The following is a 19948-nucleotide window of genomic DNA, read 5'->3' as shown; positions in this document are numbered from 1 at the left end:
TGTCAAACAGCTCAGTTACAGCTTGAGTGAGCAGAGGACCTGGGCTCAATGCCCACAAGTAGCAGTCCGTGCACTAAATGGAACTGTGTTTAGATTACAATCAATTAAGTTTGGCTTCCAGGAATATGTGGCCACTTGTCGAGAACATTTTCCTATTCCCAGTGTAATTTTTTTTTCTCTTAACTGTGCTAAACATTGCAAATCACAAGTAATACTAATTTCGGGTAATAAGATATAAATATGTAAAGGAATACACTATGTACTTGACACTTTGACCTCCAGTGTCTGCCTTTAATAGACAAGATAGCAGGACAAGGCTTCATAGCTGCGGACCGACAAAAATAGACTTATTTATTTTAGACATAGCGACGCGGCTCACGAGGAGGACTATAATCCTATTCTTGGAAAACACAAAATACCCACCACTCGTTTATCATTGTATTCAGACTGGCCCTTTCTAAATATTATGCTATTTACACAGCAGCTGCTTCATAATTCTCATTGTGTACCAGAACATTGCAGTTGTTTCATTGACTGGTATGTGCTACGTATTATTTTTTATTATGTCATTTTATTTGCATTATTTGTAATTGTAACTTGGTAACCTAAATTGGAATCCTGAAAACCCTCAGGAGAAGGAGAACAGGAGAAGGACTTGGGTATTCTGGTTACAAGTAAGCTGAGCAGCAGTACTCAATGTCAAGCAGCAGCCGCAAAAGCAAACGAGATTTTAAGATGTATAAAAAGAGAGATAAAATCCTGCGATCCCAACGTACTGTTATCCCTTTATAAATCACTGGTGAGGCCACATCTAGAATATGGGATCAAGTTTTGGGCTCCACATTTTAAAAAGAATATGCTTTTTTTAAGCGTTTCCGCAGCGGCAACTCCGCCGCAGAAACGCTTAAAAAACGTTTGGTAGAAGGTCTGCCATGTTCCCCAATGATAATCCGCATGTGCTGTGCACATGCTGCGGAAATTTCCGCTGCAGATTATCATTGCGGAAAAATCTGCAGCACTACCAATTATTTTGCGTAAGCACAGCGTTTTTGCCGCCATTGACTTGCATTGAATCGCTTAATATCCACATCACTACATGTGCACATGCGGATATTAAGCGATTCAATGTGCGGATGGTACCCGGGTCTGGAGAAGAGGAGACTCTCCTCCGGACCCGGGTACCATTGTACCTGTAAAAAAAAGAATTTAAAATAAAAAAAAACATTATACTCACCTTCTGATGGCCCCCGGTCTCCTTAGTGATGCGTCCTGGCTCCCCGGCGGCTCGTGATGATCTAAAAGGACCATCCATGACGTCATTTAGTCATGTGGCGGATCACGCGACCGCTGACGTTGGAGGTCACGTGACCTGTCACATAACTGAATGACGTCATGGAAGGTCATTTTAGACCATCGCAAGCCGCCGGGGAGACCGGAGGAGAAGACCGGGGGCCATCAGAAGGTGAGTATAATGGGGTTTTTTTTCATTTTTTACCTTTTTTATTCTTTTTTTTAACTAACTTGGTTACACTATATAAAATCCATGCCGGTTGCATGGATTTATATAGTGGGACCAAGTTGTCAAGCACTTTTCCATGTAATGCTAAAATCGCTTGGAAAGCGCTTGACAACCCGCATGCTAAATCGCATGTGCAAAACGCGTGACAAACGCTTGTCCTTGGCAGGAAAAACGCATGTAAAATCCGCATGTGTTTTTTCTGCCAGGGAGATGCAGAAACGCTCAGGAAAAATCCGGAGCATTTCTGCATCGTGGGCACATAGCCTTAGAGTCAGTTCAAAGGTGGCAACTAGGTTATTACAAGAGATGGACGGCCTCTCACATGATGAGAGGTTGGAAAATTTGGGCTTGTTTAGCTTAGAAAAAAGATGCTTCAGAGGGGATCTCATTTGAATATACAAATATATGTGGGGTCAGTACAAAGAACTAGCACATGGCTTATTCCTTCCAAAGACCAGAGGGCACTCATTACGGGTGGAAGAAAGGCCATTCCAGCAGCTAAATAGGAAAGGGTTCTTTACAGTCAGAGCAGTCAGACTGTGGAATGCCGACCGCAAGAGGTAATAATGGCCGACACTATAACAGCTTTTTAAAAAAGTGCTGGATAATTTCCTTAGTACACATAACATTGTGGGTTATAGTTAAATTAGTGACAAAATGTACAATTGGTGGGGAAAGATTGAACTGGATGGACCTAAGTCTTTTTTTCAACCTATGTAACTATGTGCCGTATATACTCTAGTATAAGCCGAGTTTTTCAGCTCTTTTTTTTTTTCAGTACCCGCTTCTGCACGTGTGCCTGCTGCTAAAGAGAAATGAATATTCCTTCTTCCCCAAGCTCGCTCATGGGCTTCTCTTTAGTAGCTGAGCTGCGGCTCCTGCTCACAGTGCCCGCTACTAAAGAGAATGCATATTCGCTCCTCTCCACACACATGGTCCCGGCGTGGAGAGGAGTGAATATGCCGACAACAGCTCACATCAGTGTCTGAGAGCGCATGGCTGTGATGCCATGCGCTGCTCAGATGCTGACATGAGCTGCAGAAGGAGAACAGGAAGCAGCGCTGGAGCAGAGGTGAGGAATGAAGGTGAGCATAAGTGTTTATTTTTTTATATGTGCGGTGATGGGGCCATACATACCAGGATTGGGGGACGAGGGTGCCATACATACCAGGATTGGGGGATGAGGGTGCCATACATGCCAGGATTGGAGGATGAGCAGGCCATGCATACCAGGATTGGGGGATGAGGTGCCATGCATACCAGGATTGGAGGATGAGGGGTGCCATACATACCAGGATTGGGGGATGAGGGGTGCCATACATACCAGGATTGGGGGATGAGGGGTGCCATACATACCAGGATTGGGGGATGAGGGGTGCCATACATACCAGGATTGGGGATGAAGGGTACCATACATACCAGGATTGGGGGATGAGGGGGCCATGCATACCAGAATTGGGGGATGAGGGGTGCCATGCATACCAAGATTGGGGGATGAGGGTTCCTATACATACCAGGATTGGGGGGATGAGGGATCCTATACATACCAGGATTGGGGGGATGAGGGATCCTATGCATACCAGAATTGGGGGGGATGATGGGCCATGCATACCAGGATTGGGGGATGAGGGGTGCCATACATACCAGGATTGGGGGATGAGGGGTGCAATACATACCAGGATTGGGAGGTGAGGGGTGCCATACATACCAGGATTGGGGGAAGAGGGGTCCTGTACATACCAGGATTGGGGGATGAGGGGTCCTATACATACCAGGATTGGGGGATGAGGGGGTCCTATACATACCAGGATTGGGGGATGAGGGGACCATGCATACCAGCATTGGGGATGAGGGGACCATGCATACCAGGATTGTGGAAGAGGGGACCATGCATACCAGGATTGGGGATGAGGGGGCCATGCATACCAGGATTGGGGATGAGGGGGCCATGCATACCAGGATTGGGGATTAAGGGGCCATGCATACCAGGATTGGGGATGAGGAGGCCATGCATACCAGGATTGTGGATGAAGGGGGCTATGCATACCAGGATTGGGGATGAAGGGGCCATGCATACCAGGATTGGGGATAAAGGGGCCATGCATACGAGGATTGGGGACGAGGGGGGCCATGCATACCAGGATTGGGGGCTGAGTGGGCCATGCATACCAGGATTGGGGATGAGTGGGCCATGCATACCAGCATTGGGGATGAGTGGGCAATACTTATCAGGATGGGGAAATTTACCAGTAGCTACTGCATTTCCCTCCCTAGGTTTATACTCGAGTCAATAATTTTTCCCAGTTTTTTTGTGGTAAAATTAGGTACCTCGGCTTATACTCGGGTCAGCTTATACTTGAGCATATACGGTAACTTAAATTGGAGTTACTGCTTCTGAAAATTAAAGTTTTAAATTCATTAAGTTATACACCTTTCTAATAAAATTTCTGTAGAATATTAAAGATAATACAAGATATTTGGTAACAGCTTAAATCCCCATAAACATTAGACTGATATCGGAGACACCCGCCGATATAGATAAGATCGGCCTACACTGCCAATTGATTGTCGGGGGAGATGTCAATCAGGCATGTCAATTTCGGACTGGTGACTGCTTTGTTCTCCCAGAGATAAGCAGCAGTCTCATAGAGAACACAGGAGGGCTCGGCCGAGCGAGTGCTCCTGTGTATGGGAGTTTAAATCAAAATGGCTGTCGGACGAACTATCTGCCAAAGCATTGTTCAACCAACAGCCATCTAATGTGTTTAGGGGCCTTTAGGGTATGTTTAAAGAAGCACTCCTCCCATCAAAGTTTTTATCAACTTAATATATTTCAGTCATCATATTATATACTGTAGCACTGTGTACTTACAATTGCCCATTTTGCCTTTCTATCCAGATAATTATTCTCTTTTCTCTGCTCTATATAGAAACAGGAAGTCTCTTGTCCCTCCAAAAATAATTCCCCTCTTCAACTCCTGACCCTGCTGCTTTCCCTCCCCCTCTGCCAGGGACTTTTGCAGTGACTTATGCAGGGAAAATTTACTTTCTGTTTTTACATAGAGCTTAGAAGCATTAAGCTAGTCAGTTTTTAAAGCACTACTCCAGCATTTTTTATTCAGTGCTGGAGTGGCACTTTAAATGTAAGCCCCCTGCCTCTAGTGATATACTCACCCTTCGGCGTCTTCACCATTTTTCAGTGCCACTCCGGTCCAGCGACGCCATCTTGTGAGCGCAGTGTCACTGGGATACCGCGACAGAGAGGGGCCAGATGATCGTGGCATCTGGTTTTACGAACTCTTGCACTGGTTAGAAGTACTTCATCATCTTATTAAACGATGCAGTTTTTTTTCCTTGCTAGCAGTGCAAGGGTTAATCCGTTCAGTTGAAGCTCCTGGAGCTTTACTATCTGGATGTCTCAGCTGTGGAATGTTGGCCACTCTCCTCTGCTATATAAGCTCGCCTGTGGCACTTAGGGATTGCCAGTGTTAGTTCTTACTGCTTGATGTGGAGTTGGAGGTGTTGTCTGTGGTTGGAGTTGACGTTTGGAGATTTGCTCAGGAGATTGTTGCTTGGAGTTTTGTTTGCGTGCGCATCCTCTTCCTCTCCTATTTAGTTTCTCCTTCCTTTAACTCCCCTTTGTTCCTTTCTGTTGTTTGGTGAGATTATTTTGTATGATTGATATAGAATCATAGAATCATAGAATGGTAGAGTTGGAAGGGACCTCCTGGGTCATCTAGTCCAACCCCCTGCTCAAAGCAGGATTCACTAAATCATCTCAGACAGATATCTGTCCAGCCTCTGTTTGAAGACATCCATTGAAGGGGAACTCACCACATCTTGTGGCAGCCTGTTCCACTCATTGATCACCCTAACTGTCAAAAAGTTTTTTCTAATATCTAATCTGTGTCTCCTCCCATTCAGTTTCATCCCATTGCTTCTAGTCTTTCCTTGTGCAAATGAGAATAAAGATGATCCTTCCACAATGTGACAGCCCTTGAGATATTTGTAGACAGCTATTAAGTCTCCTCTCAGTCTTCTTTTTTCAAGCTAAACATTCCCAAATCCTGTAACCGTTCCTCATAGGACATGGTTTGCAGACCAGTCACCATTCTGGTCACTCTTCTCTGAACTTGCTCCAGTTTGTCAATTTTCATTCATTTCTGTCCGTCTTCTCCTTGTTTGTCTGGTTAGTGTTTTCCTATGCACTTCAGCTTCCACCCTCGCTGGAGGGAGAGTGGAAAGATAAGGGTTAACTTAGGAGCTTAGTAAGGCACGTGAACCCGGCGTCTCCACCTTCAAGAGTAATCTGGGGAATAGGGATATACCATGGTGCCTCTAGTGTTAGGCACCTGGTTAGCACCCACAGTCTCTAGGAATTTGGTGACACGCAGCTTCTGTCTGGCTGGAAGTCAGAAACTACAGTACGTCACAAGCTCTCAATGCAAGCCTATGAGAGCCAGAACGAGGTGCTCATATACTTGTATTGAAAAGTGACCTCCGCACAGCTCCATGAAACACTGGAGCTGCCGACAGAGACCGATGGGAGTGACGCTGGAAAACAATGAAGATGGCGGCAGGTGAGTATGAGATAGGGGCAGGGGAATTAAATTAAAAGCACCACTCCAGTAGTGCAATAAAAAAAAAACGCCGGTGTAGTGCTTTAATCACGTCATGTCATAGACCTAATTGAAATGAGAAGAATTAGCTAACTGCAATAATATGATGACTAGGGATGAGCGGACCCATGGAAGTTCAGGTTCTGGTACCTGACCCGAACTTTATTCCAAAGTTCGGTTCGGTTACCACAACTATACCCAAACTTGAACCAGAACCCGAACCCCATTGAAAACAATGGGGACCCGAACTTTTGAACTGGACAATTCTCTCTCTCCTTCCCCCGGGACACCGAACATTGCAACGGACTTCCAGGAGAAGTCTGTGCTTGGCGTTTGGCACCGAAAACTAACTGCCTGCTATGAACTCCGAACTTTTGGGTTCGGGTTCGCTCATCTCTAATGATGACTGCAATATATTAATAGGATAAAAATTTTGATGGGAGTGCTTCTTTAAATTAGTGAGTGTGCGTCACTTATCAACTGCCGATTAGCAATTTGTTTGCTGATCGGCGGTCGTTTAATAGCCTGTTTATACAGGCAGATCGCACTTCCGATGTGCACTGAATGGTTTGTAATAGATTGCTCAGTGCACATAGGCTGCCATTGTACGCGACTGCACAAGTCTTGTTTGCAGAGGACAATTTGCTGCCAAGAAATATGACTTTTAAGTCTACTTAAGAATCAGTTCACACAACAAAAGAACTTTTGCTAGTTCATCCGATGATCGGCAGCTTGTTTACACAGCAAGATTATCATGAAATGAACATTCCTAGCAATGCTCGATCACAATAATCTTGCAGTGTAAATTCGGTTTATGTAAAATAGATGGCAGTGCTAAGTTAGTGTAAAGAGTGAGATCTCGCTGTTTCACAGAGAGGAGGGCCGCAGAGGGTTGTGAGATGCCACTCTGCAAACCAGGATCCTAAAGCCCTGAAGTTCAGACCCAACTTTTGCGCTGAGCTACAATTTTCCTCTGTGACCACTCACCGGTACCTGCAGTGTCAAGCGGTGAGAGGTGACAGGAGTACTGGGCACCAGGGCAGCGGCGGGGAGAACAGGTTGAGCAGCCTGACTTTGTATTACTATTTCCAGGCTACTGAAATTGTTCTCACCACTGGAAAAAAGTTACCTCTGGAGCCCTCCTCTGAGCGGTGAGAGCAGGGCTGCAGCGGTGACTTCTTCCAGCAGTGATAAGTCAGTAGCATGGCATTACTAGTACAATGTCAGTCTGTCTGACATGTTCTCACTGCTGCTGTCACCGCTAGTGTTTGAAGCACAGTAGGGATATCATCACTCTGTAGTGCTGTGAACACTGAATAAGCTCTGTAATGTCAGTGTAAAGCCTCATTCAGATGACTGTGATGCAAGAACTTCTGAATGAGGCTTTCCTGCTGTGTCTGCAAAGCCCATCAGAAGAAATTACTCATTCACAGGCTACAGCACTCTGCGCTTTCAACTTCAATATGCAGAGCACAGTAACCAGTGAATGTACTCTTTTGTAATTCAGATTGTACTTTTCCAGCAGTAAAACTTCATTAAAACGTCCATGGATGTCTGAATATGGCTTTACACTGATATATCAGAGCTCAGTCAGTGTGCAGGTTTTTTAAAAAATAAAGAAAATAATGTAAAAAAATTAAATAAATAAATATATATAATAAATACAATTGAAATACCCCCTACCACCCGTCTCCCAAACAGAAAAGAAGGATACTGGGATACTCAAATGAAGCGTTATCAATGACGCTCGTTTCAGGGGCTGGGCCAATCCCTGCTCTGTCACTGTGTGATGTTCACAATGACAGTGCACTCTCTCACTGGCTCTGATCAGCAGTAACAAGTTGGCAACAGAGCGCACTTTCAAAGCGCGTTGTCAGAATACCCAGCGCGCAGAGACCAGGGCCGCTTGCGCAAGTGACGTCACTGGGGTTCATCAAAAATGAAGTAGGAAAAAAAAAGAAAAGCAGATAGTGTAGTTAGGGAAGGATGGTGAATTTTTACTTAAAGTATACTAGAAAATAGTTTAGTTTATTACACTAAATAGATAGGGATTTAGGATGAAAATTAAGCTCTGCATGCCATACTATGCATGTTGATTTGGGTGCTATTTGTGCTGATTTGGGTGCTAGTGGTAATATACTGCTTGGTTGATATATCCTCACTTTTTATCATTTCAGAAAGCAAATAATTAAAAATGAATACATTGATTCATGTGGATATTGTTCTTTGTGACTTCAAACAATAGAGAAGTGTTGAACAATGCCAGGCAGGTTACAGAGCAGCTGTCTACATCTTTAGTTACTTACAGAACCCAAACTCTGTAGAGAAAGATCATATTTATATCTCAGCAGCGATTTGTAACCTGCCTCTTTACAACATAGCTGCGTTCTTCCTTGTCACTGTCCATAAAGGCTATTATTGATTCTTATGCTCAAAGGAGAGATTTACTGAAAGCGGATAATGGACCATAGATGCTTCATCCATTAGTCTGCCCAGTTTCAGTCTGTCAGGCGGATGTATGCTGACATTGATACAAGGCCACCTACAGCTCATCTGGCCAGGGCCATAATGCAACTGATCTTTCCAATGTTTAAAAAGTATAAAGTGCACTGTATGTAGCAGCTTAAAGGGAACTTAGCCACTAAATCATGCTGCCCAAACTATGGGCAGCATGGCTCAGAGTCCATTAAGGAATTATGCTGCTCAAAGAACTAGTCCAAGATGCCAGTTCCTGGTGGTTTCTCTCTGCCCTGCTCCCTTTGAGTGACAGGTGTTTCCCAAAATGTTTATATAGGAAAGAGACCTGTCACTTAAGGGGAGTGGGATGGAGAAAAGACGCTGGGAAGGAGGGATGACCTTTACTGACCTAAGGGGGTGATATTTGCATCATGTACAGAACATAATCACTGAGGTCTGTGATTGGCTGCAGTGGTCAGGTGACTGATGGACGGTAGGTCTTCACTTCCAGTACTAGGGAATGAATTTAAGAGGTAAGTAAACATACTGTGTATTTTTTTTATTTTATCATTCTCTAATTTTAGAGACAATTTTCTATAATTCTTCAACACCCTTTGGACCCCCGAATAATCAATAGAAATTGATGTAAGGATGCAGTATAACATTGGTCATTGGTGTCAATGATTTGGTAATCCACGTGAGACACTCCACGTGAACAATTACCATCCATGAAAGGCAAATTATTGCAGAATTATATCTATAAAATTGTGTTACATGGCATCAGCTCTCAATGTTTTATAATAATAATACCTTTTTTGTTTTCTTGAATAGTAAGACAATTATTAATTAGTTTTGTGTTGCTCTGTTATGGTTTAATACATAGAAAAGACCATGTGTGTCCATAACCCATGTACAAAAATAATTCAATTTGCCCATCTATTGCAATTTACAATCACAAGCAAGTGTCTCCTTCCTGCAAGGTATATATCAGGCTAAACAAAAGAAAGATCAATTATACAAGACGTGTGTAGTCCACTATTATCATTTCTGGGAATTTCACAATTTTAAATGGTCATTGGTAAGCCATACTATTAATAGTAGCCCATGTTTGGCAGATCCATGAGTAAATTTTTTGCACAGCTCTTCTGGTTTACTTAGTCATTCCCTTCCCTCTTGCTCTGTACAGACTTGCAGTGGTGCTTGAAAGTTTGTGAACCCTGCAGAATATTGCAGAATATTTCATATGTCTACATAAATTTTACCTAAACAAATTATATATTTACACGAGTAGATAAAGAGAACTAAATCAGTTAGATTAGTAAAAATATTAGACTGTCATTTTATGATTGAGAAACATTATCAGGTGGATGTGAGGAGCAAAAGTATGTGAACCTTTCCTCTTAGTATCTGGTGTGTCCCCTTGTGCAGCAATAACTTGATCTAAACGTTTTTGGTAATTTTTGATTAGTCCTACACATCGGCTTGCAGACATTTTAGCCCATTACTCCCTATAAAGAAGACTAAATTCTGTTATGTTGGTGGGTTTTCTCCCATGGTCTGCTCGCTTCAGACCATTTAACAGCAGAATTAAGGTCCGGACTTTGGCTTGAGCATGCTGCATGACCCATCTTCTCTTGAGATTCAGTTTATGGACAGATGCCCTGACATTTTTCTTTAGAATTTGCTGGTATAATTCAGACTTCATTGTTCCATCAATGATGGCAAAATGTCATGGCCCAGATGAAACAAGCCCAAAACATGATACTATCCAGCTGTGATTCATAGATATTATTATTTTTTATATGCTGTAATGCAATGTTTTTCTTTCTCCAAGCATAACGCTTTTCATTTTAAACCAAAAAGTTCAATTTTGGTTTCATCTGTCCAAAAAACATTATTCTGATAGCCTTCTGGCTTGTCCAGGTGATCTTTAGCAAACTGTAGATGGGCCGCAATGTTCTTTTTGGAGAACATTAGCTTTCCTCTTGGCAATCGTGCCATGACAACCATTATAGTTTAGTGCTCTTCTGATGGCGGACTCATGAACATTAATGTTAGCTAATATGAAAGAGGCCTTTAGTTGCTTAGCGGTTACCTTGGGTTGTTGTGACCTTATGGACTATTGTACGCCTTTCTCTTGGACTGATCTTTGTTGGTCGACTTCTCCTGGAAAGGGCAATAATGGTCTTGAATTTTCTCCATTTTTACACAGTCAGCCTGACTTTGGATTAGTGGAATTCAAAGTCTTTAGAGATGGTTTTGTGACCTTTGTGACCCAGCCTGATGAGCATGAACAATTGTTCTGAAGTCCTCAGAAATATCCTTCATTCATGCTATAATGCACTTTCACAAAAATACTTTAATAGATCCCTGTTTTTTTAACACAATAGGTCACCCACTCATACCTGAGTATCATTCCATTTATTAAAAACACCAGACTCTAAAGGTACCGTCACACTTAGCGACGCTACAGCGATCCCGACAACGATAAGACCTGGCAGGGATTGTTGCTGTGTCGGCTATGTGGTCGCTGGTGAGATGTCAAACAGTCAGATCTTCCCAACGACGCAGCAACGATACGGCGACCCGTAGCGACCTGTATAACAATGCATGCCTATGTGTCTCAGTTCTGAGTTGCCAACGAGGTCGTTGGTAAGGTATCAAACACACCGATGCATGCTACCCAGCGGGACCTTAACGATCAAAAAATGGTCCAGGCCATTTCGACACAACCAGCGATCTCACAGCAGGGGCCTGGTCACTGCTAAGTGTCAAACGTAGCGAGATCGCTACTGAGGTCGCTGTTGCGTCACAAAACTTGTGACTCCGCAGCGATATTGCTTAGTGTGACGGGGGCTTAACTTCACCTTCAAATTATCTGCTAATTCTAAAGTTTCATATACTTTTGCCACTCATAGACATGTAACAGTGGATCATTTTCCAGAATTTATTTTTAAATCTAACATATTGACTCATTTGTTTGATTTGCTTTTCTATCTACGTTTATGACTTGTGTGAAAACCTGATGTAGTTGTAGGTTGAATTTCTGTAGAAATCTGGAAAATTTTGAAGGTTTCACAAACTTTAAGCACAACAGTACTTCTCTCTCCCTATACAGACTTGAGTGAAAAGCATGTTAAAGAGTCTGCAGGTCCTGTATCGATTATACCATCAAACTTTCCTTTATTCCTTCGGTGAATAATAAATCTTTCTTCTTAAACTACGCAATTTTCACAGGGACAGTCTGTGAGTGAATGAATACTCTTTGTTACATCACAGATTTTACAGGGTTAGAAACAGGCAGACACACAAACTGACCCTCAACAGGTTGAGGATCCAAAAGGTTTCCCACTCAGACCTGGTTATCATCCCATTGAGTGAAACCACCAGACTCTAATTTCACCTTAAAATTATCTGCTAATCCCAAAGTTTTTACAGGGTGTGGTAGATCGGCTCACTTGGTTGCACAAAGAGGTATACAAAAACACTGTCTTTTTAAATTCTTCCCAGATTTATTAGACAGGCAGCATAAACCATGGGAAGAAAACAAACATGGCCCTTTTGGCAAAAACAGGAAAAACAAAATCAAGTGGTGATACAAAACACAGTCCTTGTGGTAGCGGGGATCCACCCGCTCAGAGTCCAGCAAACACAGGGTTCAGAATAGCACAGAACACATGTCTCTTGTCTGGAGTATGCCTCTCCAGATACACTGAACACTGAATGCCTCAGTAGGCCGAGTATTTAAACCCCAGACTACACCATGAGATGGAGATATGGTGAATGACCTCCCGCCCTTCACAATGGTCATTCACAAAAAACACTCCCTTTTAAAATGGAGGTTTAACCCTCTCAGCAAACTAACATACTGGAGCAAACTTCATGGTTTCAATTCATGGAAGCTAATAGCCTCTGTGAAACATATCTTCCCTCTATCATCTTACCAGTGACTTTGTCACAAGGGTTAAAATCAGGCAGAGACACAAGTTGACCCTCAAAAGGTCACCCACTCACACCTGATTGTCATCCCATTGCTTGAAAACACCAAACTCTAATTCCACCTTTAAATTATCTACTGATCATTAAGTTTGTTTCATATACTTTTGCCTTTCACAGATATGTGATAATGGATATTTTTTCTAAAAAAAAATGAAAGAGTCTAATAATTTGACTTATTTGTTTGATGTGGTTCTCTTTATCTACTTTGAGGCTATGTGCCCACGATGCAGAAATGTTCCGGATTTTTCCTGAGCGTTTCTGCATCTCCCTGGCAGAAAAAAACACATGCGGATTGTACATGTGGATTGTACATGCGTTTTCCTGCCAGGGACATGCGGAAATGGAGCGTTATTCACTGACATTTCCGCAGCGATTAGCATCACTTGGAAAGTGCTTGTGACAACTAGGTCACACTATATAACTATAGGCATGGATTTATATAGTGTGACCCGAGAGAGTGGTTAAAAAAAAAAAAATGTATACTTACCTTCCGATGGCCCCCGGTGTCCTGCTGCTCACTCCATTCTCCCTTGCCGACAGCGGTGGATTGAAAGACCTGCCGACGTCAGCGTCGCGTGACCCGTCACATAACTCTGACGTCAGCGCAGGTCCTTCAATCCACCGCGAAGTGCCGGGAAGCAAGGAGGAGTGCAGCGCTGGCCGTCAGAAGGTAAATATACGTATATTTTTTATTTTATTCTTTTTTTACTGATTTTTTAATGGTACCTGGGTGTGGATGAGACTCTCCTCTCCTCTACACCCGGGTACCATCCACACATTAGAACACGCCAATTACGCAAGTACAGATGCAGTCTTGTGGAATTGCCGTGTTCTAATGCAAGTCAATGGCGGCGAAAACGCAGCACTTCCGCAAAATAATTGGTAGTGCTGCGTTTTTTTCCACAATGATAATCCGCAGCGGAAATTTCCGCAGCATGTGCACAGCACATGCGGATTATCATTGGGGAACATTGCTGCCCTTCTACCATGCGTTTTTAATGCGTTTCAGCAGCGTTTCTGCAGCTGCAAAAACGCTGCAGAAACGCATTAAAAACGCATTGTGGGCACACAGCCTTAGGACTTGTTTGATAATCTGATGTAGTCTTTGAGGTAATGGATTCTCTTTTTGTTACATAACAGCTTTTACAGGGTTAGAAACAGGCAGACACACAAGTTGACCCTCAACACGTTGAGGGTCTAAAAGGTCGCCCACTCACACCTGATTGTCATCCCATTGGTTGAAACCACCAGACTTTAATTTTAAAATTATCTGATAATCCTAAAGTTTCTACAAGGTTAGAAACAGGTAGAGACACAAACTGACCCTCTGACAAGATGAAAAAAGCAGCTGCTGCTCCCAGCATGAAAAATTAAAAAAAAAGTCAGTGCTGACGATGTAAATGAATGCAGTAACTCATACAATATTGGGGTATGACATGACTAACTGAGCATGCTTAGTGTTTTTGGAACCATCTTTAATGCAGTTTTTTCCTTATTTTGACTAGGATTACCAGAATCCATTGTTTTTCTACAATATGGGTTTTCCAGTGCTGAGAAACTATTGGATAAGTGATGGGTTTCTGGACTAAGATCAATAGTTTTTCAGTGCTGTAATTTAGTCCTGATGATAAAGTTCTTTCTAATATAAGGTTTGGGCAGTTGGGAATGTTGATGTAGAAGACTGACATTTTAATCCTAGAGAACAGCACAGTAGCACAAGTATGTTATTTTTCCATTTTGTCATTTGTTTTACAGTAATTCCACAGAAAAGCCAGTATACACTAGACATTATATAATCGGTCATGTAATTATTAGTGTCACTCATAGGAATCTCATTGTCAGTGGAATGCAGTCAATAAACTTAGTTATTTGTCTGAAAGTCTAGGGAGAAATAATTGTAGCATGGATAATGCTGATGCTAAATGAAGAGTAATAAATACTGAATAGTTTCTCCCTCAAGCTAAATAACGTACAGTTCTGTGCAGGAGTTTTAGGCAGGTGTGGAAAAAATGCCACCAAGTAAGAATGCTTTCAAAAATAGAAGTGTTAATAATTTATTTTTATTACTTAACAAAATGGACATGTTTGACAGCCCCCACACTGCTGGCGTTTTCTGAGTTTGTTGAGAGGAGCGCAAACTGTTAAGACACCGGCAGTGCAAGGACTGTCAATCACATCCAGGGGGCGCGTCTGCAGCTACTGAACCTGGACTAGTCCGGGACTAGAGTGAATGATCCACTGGACTAGTTCTTGATTTTACTCAAATATATGCAGTTGTATGAAAAATAATAAACATTATTGTAATACCAGAATAAAGGACATGGGAGCAGCTTAAACAGAAGATCAGACAGGTCCCCTTTAAACTTTTTTCAATTGATTTTACTTGCCTATATAGCGCCATTAATTTCACAGCGCTTTACAGACATCATCATTACTGTCTCCATTGGGGCTCACAATATAAATTTCCTATCAGTATGTCTTTGGAGTGTGGGAGGAAACCGGAGAACCTGTAGGAAACCCACGCAAACACGTGGAGAACATACAAACTCCTTGCAGATGTTGTCCATGGCCGGATTTGAAACCAGGACCTCAATGCTGCAAAGCAACAGTGCTGCTAACCACTGAGCCACCATGTTGCCAACTTAAACTTATTGATATTATGCAGCTGCAGGGACAGACACAAATGGCAAAAGAGCCTGAATAGCTCAACCTATAGCATCTCTCCTAAAGGGCGATGACATACAGTGGGTACGGAAAGTATTCAGACCCCTTTAAATTTTTCACTCTTTGTTTCATTGCAGCCATTTGGTAAATTCTAAAAAGTTCATTTTTTTTTTCTCATTAAAGTACACTCTGCACCCCATCTTGACTGAAAAAAACAGAAATGTAGAAATTTTTGCAAATTTATTAAAAAAGAAAAACTGAAATATCACATGGTCATAAGTATTCAGACCCTTTGCTCAGACACTCATATTTAAGTCACATGCTATCCATTTCCTTGTGATTCTCCTTGAGATGGTTCTACTTCTTCATTGGAGTCCAGCTGTGTTTAATTAAACTGATAGGACTTGATTTGGAAAGGCACACACCTGTCTATATAACACCTCACAGCTCACAGTGCATGTCAGACCAAATGAGAATCATGAGCTCAAAGGAACTGCCCAAGGAGCTTAGAGACAGAATTGTGGCAAGGCACAGATCTGGCCAACATTACAAAAGAATGTCTGCATTACTTAAGGTTCCTAAGAGCACAGTGGCCTCCATAATCCTTAAATGGAAGAAGTTTGGGACCACCAGAAGTCTTCCTTGACCTGGCTGTCCAGCCACACTGAGCAATCGTGGGAGAAGAGCCTTGGTGAGAGAGGTAAAGAAGAACCCCAAGATCACTGTGGCTGAGCTCCAGAGATGCAGTAGTGAGATAGGAGAAAGTTCCACAAAGTCAACTATCACTGCAGCCCTCCACCAGTCGGGCCTTTATGGCAGAGTGGCCCGACGGAAGCCTCTCCTCAGTGCAAGACATATGAAAGCCCGTATAGAGTTTGCTCAAAAACACATGAAGCACTCTCTCAGACTACGAGAAATAAGATTCTCTGGTCTGATGAGATGAAGATAGAACTTTTTGGTGATAATTCTAAGCGGTATGTGTGGAGAAAACCAGGCACTGCTCATCACCTGCCCAATACAATCCCAAGAGTGAAACATGGTGGTGGCAGCATTATGCTATGGGGGTGTTTTTCAGCTGCAGGGACAAGACCATTGGTTGCAATTGAAGGAAACATGAATGTGGCCAATTACAGAGATATCCTGGGTGAAAACCTCTTCCAGAGTGCTCTGGACCTCAGACTTGGCTGAAGGTTCACCTTCCAACAAGACAATGACCCTAAGCACACAGCTAAAATAACAAAGGAGTGGCTTCAGAACAACTCTGTGACCATTCTTGACTGGCCCAGCCAGAGCCCTGACCTAAACCCAATTGAGCATCTCTGGAGAGACCTGAAAATGGCTGTCCACCAACGTTCACCATCCAACTTGACGGAACTGGAGAGGATCTGCAAGGAAGAATGGCAGAGGATCCCCAAATCCAGGTGTGAAAAACTTGTAGCATCATTCCCAAGAAGACTCATGGCTGTACTAGCTCAAAAGGGTGCTTTTACTCAATGCTGAGCTCAGGGTCTGAATACTTATGACCATGTGATATTTCAGTTTTTCTTTTTTAATAAATTTGCAAAAATTTCTACATTTGTTTTTTTCAGTCAAGATGGGGTGCGAAGTGTACTTTAATGAGAAAAAAATGAACCTTTCAGAATTTACCAAATCGCTGCAATGAAACAAAGAGTGAAAAATTTAAAGGGGTCTGAATACTTTCCATACCCACTGTATCTTAGGCATATACCATCACTTTATAACCTGAGTTCTGGGACTTCCACCGGTCTTAAAAAGTAAAGATTTGTCATTTTGGAGCCTGCTTCTCCTTCATTGTTTTTATCAGTCACCCAATGTGCCAGGAGCTACTGTTTTAAAAAAAAGGCCAGCTGCAGTCCCTGCAAAGTGCTGCTCCCCAGCTACACAATGAAAGGGGCACAGCTCTATATCAGAACTGCACCCACAACATTCATAGAATCAGTTGAGATCCCAGAAGCCAGATCACCAGCGATCATAAAGTGATCACTTTATAGCCCCAAACATTTATCTATATTTGATCAATGGGGGTCTAACCATCACTGACTACTAGAAATGCACATCTTTGTTTAGCAGTGGTGTACCTAGAATTCGATGGGCCCTGGTGCAAAATTTGGACCTGCGCCCCCCACCTGCATGTTGGTCAGATGTATGGGCCCTTGTCGCATTCTAGATTATGTAAATACAGATGTGTTCACCCCCATATAATAATGCCTCACATCCTGGCTGTTTTCTGTAATAATGTCTCATCTCAAGCCCCTTATTCTTATAATGTCCCCCCATCCCGAGCCCCTTCCTGGTATAATGGTCCTTATCCTGGCCCCTTCCTGTAATAAAGTCCCCCATCCTGGGCCACTTCCTGATATAATGCCCCTCATCCCGAGCCCCTTCCTGTTATAAAGCATTACGCAAGCTCAGATATTACCTTTTTAGTAATCGCCAACGATCACTAACTATCTGGGTTGGTAAGTCTTGCAGATCGTTAGCTATAGTGATTCTACATGGTAAACTATATGCTTAATTTGTCCCTAAAGGAAAATGTACATTATTATTTAGTGATTTAAACTTTTTAATTATTCTAAATTATTTTTAGAAAAGTAGTAATCATGTTGTACGTTCAATGGTAGCAAACAAAAATCTTTTAGAACAATCCTAACTACTAGCCCTTGATGCTAGTAGTTAGAATGTTGTATTACCTTGTAAACCCACAAGGTGGCAGTATTATTTTGTTCTATTGCAGAAAATGTTGTGCTTTATTTCTTTTTTACATATGACCTGGGCCCAGACCTGCCTCATTGTATGTGTATACAGGAGCTACATAACATACAGAAGGAATTTGGATAGTCTGCTGTGGATAGGCACCAGAATAGGGGTCCTCCACCAGCATAGTAAACCCATATAATATATAATCCATATCAAAGACAATATAATACGTAGAGGAATCACTTTGGCTTGCAGCAGTATATGAAATTAGTGTTGCCTAGGAGTAAATAGCACAGAATCTGATAATAATGACAATAGGTGATGGTTATAGCGCACCTCCTCCCCCTCCCTGCACTATGATACCTCCGCAGGTCACAAAGCACTCCCTCAACACATCTACATAGAAGTCAGTGTCCAGACTACAGGTTTTGTATGATTTATGTGGCTGCACAAATAATTATGTGCTGGAAAGAGATTAAAAGAATATTAAAAACAAAAAATACTTTAGTATCTGATTTCAAAGTAAAACAATTCCCTTTAGGTGCGCAGCTATTTATGCACAATAAAAGTGGTTTTCATTAAAACACAAATGTTTTTAGAGCGATTTATTAGAATCATACACTTTGCATTCATGGAGACCCTCAGCATGACAACCCAGGGGGGTAATTATGTGGTGGAGTGCTGATGGGGAGACAGAGAGAGCATAGAAAGGATTAAATAGGCAGGATCGGAGTTATCTGCAATCCTGGTAGGTGAAGACTATCGCTGTCTATATTCTCTATTTTCCTTATATCTGCCTGGGTATCTTCTATGTTGTATGAATGGGGTTTTCTAGTTTCATTTCCTTTGGATTCTCAACTGCAAATGTTCAACAATTTAGCCATGTATGAGCATGACCTTATGTTTTCACAGAAGAATGTATTTATTTGACATTTTGCCACTTTTATATGGATCTATAGTGGTTGTTTCAAATTCAGAAATAGTTAAAATTGTAACGTGCAAGCAACTTTGCGATTCATCCTTTATTAAAAATCCTCCTTTTTCTCAACAACGGAGGGATTTTTAAATCTATTATTTTCTGCTCGTAGCCTTATTTACCAGCCATCCTGCTGTCTCAGAGTTGCTGGTTACCCACACAAGGAGTGCTCGGCGCGTGCAGGATCTATGTTTTAGTGCCCACTCATGCCGCTCTGAAGCTGGCATATTTGCTGAATCCTCCCCCTCCGCTTCTCCAGTGCTGGAAAGGTAAAACTGCCTGGGAGAGGGCTCAGGACAAGTGGCGCGCCCATGTCGCTGTTATGAACTGTCAGTCTTCAGGAGCTCACCGTCCCCGGCAAAGCGGGAAACAATGGGTCGGGAGCCATGTGCTCCTGAAGATACATCTTGAGAACACCCTTTTAACAACTGTTTTATAACTGTAGTTATGCCTGTTGCCAGTAGAGGGTGCTACAATATGACCATTGCATTTCTTAAATAACTCATAACATTCACATACCATGAACTGGAGTGAGGGGAAGTCCTGCCTTGGCAACAAAAGATTAATTTTGAAAAAAAAAAATATTTTTTTTAGCAAATAAAAACAGCAGATGTTTTTAAAAATGTAAAGGTAGATTTTTACTTCTCCACTGTAAAGCCTGTCGGAGGCCTTTAGCTCAAAAAGACTACCTCGATCTTCTCCATCTAGAAAATCCCAGAGAAACCTTTACCTCTATACAGGAATATACAGGGTTGTGTCCATGGAGTAGCTGCTGGGGGGCGAGCCTGAGGCAAGAATTGTCACACTAGTTAGTGACTAACCTTAGGGTCAGGTACCGGAAAGTCAGGCAGAAGCAAAGTCTGGGGTCAAAGTCAGGAGGGATCATGGAAAATATGAGGTCTGGAAACAAGCCAGATCAGGATCAGGGCCAGAATACCGTCAGATAACAGCAGATATCTACTGTATGAGTGAACCAAACACCATAACTGGCTCCTG

The 19948-nt window shown here is 42.4% G+C and overlaps 1 protein-coding gene across 2 annotated transcripts in view; it reads left to right on the top strand.

Annotated features, from left to right (window-relative positions):
- STARD13 (StAR related lipid transfer domain containing 13) overlaps positions 1 to 19948 on the top strand; it is a 536983-nt gene that overhangs the window by 295198 nt on the left and 221837 nt on the right. The gene's annotated exons all lie outside the window — the stretch shown is intronic.

This window comes from Phyllobates terribilis, unplaced genomic scaffold (assembly GCF_046119375.1).
Source record: "Phyllobates terribilis strain yellow unplaced genomic scaffold, ASM4611937v1 Scaffold_2__4_contigs__length_985480577, whole genome shotgun sequence".
Taxonomy (NCBI): Eukaryota; Metazoa; Chordata; class Amphibia; order Anura; family Dendrobatidae; genus Phyllobates; species Phyllobates terribilis.
Note: the sequence above shows the minus strand (reverse complement) of the source record. Positions and strands in the feature narration are given on the sequence as shown.